Here is a 4791-nt window from a genome sequence, read left to right as displayed (position 1 = left end):
TTGCGGTGCACAGGCTTCTCATGGTGGTGGCTTCTCTTTGTTGTGGAGCACAGGCTCTAGGCACACGGGCTTCAGTAGCTGTGGCACATGGGCTCAGTAGTTGTGGCTCGCAGACTCTAGAGCGCGGGCTCAGTAGTTGCGGCACACGGGCTTAGTTGCTCCGCGGCATGTGGGATCTTCCCTGGCCAGGGCTGGAACCCATGTCGCCTGCATTGGCAGGTGGATTCTCAACCACTGTGCCACCAGGGAAGTCCTTTACTGTTCTTTTATTGTGGGTTTATTTATTTATCTGTTGGACCTCAGTTATAGAGTGTTGAATTAGTTATACTCCTCAGCTCATGGCATATTAGCATCTTTGGTCTGGGCAAGGACATTGTTTTTGTTTAACTTATTTATTTATTACCTTTATTCTCATTATCCAATTCCATTCCCACTTTCATACATAGGCAACTATTTTAAAGTGTTTCATGGGTAACTTTTTGTTTATATATGTCCTTAAAAATTGTTTTGTGTGCATGCATTTTAAATTTTCACAAATGGTGTTTGATCTATCTATCATCTCTATCTACTATCTTTCTATCTCTTACTCTTTCTTACCTTTCCTCCCCTAAACACTGTTTTAAGATTCCTCTCTATTGCTATATGTACATCTAATTTGTTGTTTCTAATTGCTGCATAATAAGGTGTGTGTCCGGAACATAGTATCAATTTTCCTACTGAGGGACCCAAGTTACCTCTGATACTCCACAATGATGATCCTCATACTTGTTCTTTTATGGACATAAACATATAAGAGCACTTTAAAAAGGTAATAATCTTTAGGACAAAGAAACATTTTCTCAACAAAGGTACTGAGCATGTTTATTAAAAATTAAATGAGGTTAAAGACAAGGGACATAGCCAGGCATCCCCCAATTCAACAGTGATTAGTAATTGAGATCTATGTCAGTGAAGCCGTGGCGCCAGGAGTGTGAAGGAGCTTCCATCACCAATAGATCTGGAATAAAGAGCCTCAAGGTGGACTAAATTTCTCACATTTCACTTACTAGATAGGAATTAATTTACGCTCCTCTTGTAGAGCAGACTTGGAAATGAGCTGTGTTGTCACATGGAAGATCAGCGACATGTTTCCACATGGGGGAAGAAGAGGGCATGCCCCATCCTTCCCACTTATACAACCTCAGCTGCCACCACAGCAGAATGTTGTTTTGGGGACAACAAGGTTACACAGGCTGTCTCCCCCAAGAATGACTCCTTATTCAGATAAACTCACTGTAAGTGCTCCATGTGACCGGCAACCAGCAATTGGAAGCCTCCAAAAGGGACAGCATGCCACTATTTTGTGTGTAGCAGGATAACAGGAGCAGAGGAAGTATCCCTGGCTCAGCTATGATCATCATCTATCAGGGCAGATGTGCCATTTTATCTAGGGTTTTGGGTCGGTGGGTGTGTTTCCCTAAACCCTCTAAAGCAAATATTTCAGTGCTACTCTCATTTGGGCCCTATTTTTTTCCCCAAGGACACTTCATGTCATGCTTCATTTGGGCCAGATGTTCAGATCAGTGTATCTGTTCGTCTTCGCTAAGAACACAACAATTATTTAATTTTCCTTCCAGCACACGTAGCAGAGAAGAGCAGCTTCTGACATGCAGCAAATGACAGAAAGCTGATGCCCTTCTGCAAAACCACCAGCATCCCAGCAAACCAGGATACAAAAGGAGGTGGTACCCTCATTCAATCCCTATGTGACAGACCCTCTACAGGCTCCTTAATTTTAAACCCTAAATCAATAGTTTCAACAGATGTAGATTTCATGTGACAGGAGAGACAGGAAGATATGAGGCTTTATATTCTTCAGATGTCTACTTTTGCTGTACTGACTGTTAAAAAGTTATGTGTAACTTCAAGAAGAAAGGCACTAGAAGCTTCTTAGCAGAGGGTAATCCCAATCTTCTGGAGATTTAACGAGATGTAGCTCACAGAATCTTCTGGCTCCGTCTGCTGTTAATTGAATCAAAGTTAGTAAAAGTCTTCCTGTACTTTGGTGTGAATTTTCTGGATGTGAACCCAGCCATATTAAATATGAGCCTCACAGATGTTGTCTCATCACTATCATGGTATTTATCAGACATGGGAATAATTTCTTTTATACTGGCCTGGATGACAAGCTTAGCACATTTACATGGGAACAAGGCAACACATAGTATAGACTTTCACACCAGCCAAATTTTTGTTTGTGACGACATTCAGCTCGTTATGGCACATGTAAAGGTATTTGGTATCCAGCTTACTCTCCAAGGTAGCAGGTCATTGCTATTGTACCCAATCCCTATGATCTTGTTTTCTGCATTTAGGATTCAGGCTCTGACTTGGGAATTCGGATCTTTGCTTCTCTGTGCTGACGATAAGAAGGCCACTGCCATGAAATACTCAGGCCATTCCAAATAGTCACCCCCTTTTTTCAGGAAACTTCACTGAAGCTGGGTTCTCATGGCTGGTACCTGCCCATCCTCCTGTCCGGGGTTTGCAAACCTGCAAGTTCCTTTTGCCACAGCCAAAGCATGCCCAGGCCATTGGAAATATCTTAAATAAGCCAGTTAGCTCACTGATTTTCACTGTTTCTTTGTTCCAATGTGAGCATTTTAAAGTCCACAAATTTCTCTTGAAATTCCACTTTGCTCAAAAATTGATGGACTTCAAGGGAGATTTCAATACAATTCTCACAATTATTAGTAAGTACAGTAGCCAAAAAAATCAGCATAGATGTAAAAGATTTGAGGAACAAAATAAAAATATTAATCTAGTTGACCTATATAGAATTTGCATTCAAAAACTGGACAGTAAAACTGTATATCTCACAGGTTTTGATGAGTAATGTTTTTATTATTCAGTCTTAAGTTCTTTTAAATTTTCAGCATAATTTCTCTTTTGATTAATGAATTCCCTAGAAGTATGTTTTCAAACCAATTATATGGAAATTTAAACATTTACCTTTTTGTTATTAATTTTTAGATTAATGATATTATGGTCAGAAAATGTGAATAGGGTCCATAAGCTACCTGTTTTTTGAAATGTGTTGAGACTTTCTTTATGGCTTAGAATATAGCCATTTATATATTTGACTCATGTATGCTTGAGAAGCCCACGTACACCCCAATTTTTAGATGTAGAATTTTATACAGGCCAGAATAATTTTTTCAGCTTCATTGAGCTTTACTTGACAAATAAAATTATATTTAAAGTGTAAAACGTGATGATTTGACATACATACACATTGTGAAAGGATTCCTACAACTGAGTTAATTAACACATCCATTACCTCGCATATTTACCTTTTTTGTGTGAGAACTCAAGTTCTACTCTCTTAGCAAATTTCAATTATACAATACAATATTATCAACTATATTCTGCCTTAGATCCTCAGAACTTATTTATCTTATAACTCAAAGTTTGTACCCTTTTACCAACTTCTCATTTCCCCCATCCCATAGCTACTGGCAACCACCATTTTATGCTCTGTTTCCATGAACTTGACTTTTTTTTTTTTTTTAACATCCCACATATAAGCGATACCATTCAGTATTTGTTTTGTTTTTGTCTGGCTTATTTAGCATAATGCCCTCCATGTTCACCTATGTTGTCACAAATGGGAGGATTTCCTTCTATTTAAAGGCTGACTATTGTTCCATTATATGGAAAAGTATTTATTGTTTTGTATTTTGTTATGATTTTGTCATTAACAGATTGTTAATGTTAAGTGGAGCACAGGGTGTCGGATTGTGAGCTGAAGTTTAACAATAGACCAGGAGAGAAATTGAAATAGAGAATTTTATTACTCATAGGTCCTGGAGGAGGTACATGGCAAGCCTAGAGGAACCATATGGGGAGGTAAAGGCAGAGTGCAGACAGAAAGACAGAATGTGGGGTGCGTGCCTTTGTTAGGGTCTTCGGGTAGAATGCTTTGGGGTTCCTGGGCTAAGGCTGGATTGGCCAATTAGAGCCAGAAGAGTGAGGTTTTGGTAAGCCCCACCAGGGTCTTACGAAGGAGCACACGAGAAGAAGGCACTGGGAAGCAAGCAAGGAGGACTGCTGATCACAAGGGCTGCTGGGGAAGTCATATTAGGAACTTAACATTTACTTGTGACTCTGTGGGCTACAAATCAGGGCATGTGCTTCCATGGGTTTAAGGTTACTGCAGGCCCCTTGGCTAAACAAAATGGATGCTGAGGCAGCAATACCATGGATCAGCTTAGCTAAACTCTCCACAATATACCCCATTTAAAAAAATCCATTCATCTGTGGACAGACACTTAGGTTGTTTCCATACCTTGGCTATTATGAATAATGCTGCAATAAACATGGGTGTTAAGATACCTCTTCAAGATAGTGATTTTTTTTCCATTGGAACCTCCATACTGTTTTCCATAGTGGCTATACCAGTTTGCATTCCCACCAATAGTGTTCAAGGGTTCCCTTTCCTTCACATCCTTACCAGCATTTGTTATCTCTTGCCTTTTTGATAATAGGCATCTAAACAGGTGTGAGGTGTTATCTCACTGTGGTTTGATTTGCATTTTCCTGATGATTAGTCATGTTGAGCAACTTTTAATGTACTTGTTGATCATTTGTATGTCTTCTTTGGAAAAATGTATATTCAGTTTCTTTGCCTATTTTTAAATTGATTATTATTATTATTTTTGCTATTGAGTTGTACGAGTTCTTTGTATATTTGGGATATTAAATCCTTATTAGATATGTAGTTTGCAAATATTTTCTCCCCATCCATAGGAT

General features: G+C 39.1%; 1 pseudogene; it reads right to left on the bottom strand.

The window, feature by feature from the left end:
* Positions 1-1976: 1976 nt before the first annotated feature.
* On the bottom strand, positions 1977-4118 carry LOC102989966 (deoxycytidylate deaminase-like; annotated as a pseudogene).
* Between the last annotated feature and the right edge of the window lie 673 nt (positions 4119-4791).

Source organism: Physeter macrocephalus, chromosome 4 (genome assembly GCF_002837175.3).
Source record: "Physeter macrocephalus isolate SW-GA chromosome 4, ASM283717v5, whole genome shotgun sequence".
NCBI lineage: Eukaryota > Metazoa > Chordata > Mammalia > Artiodactyla > Physeteridae > Physeter > Physeter macrocephalus.
Note: the sequence above shows the minus strand (reverse complement) of the source record. Positions and strands in the feature narration are given on the sequence as shown.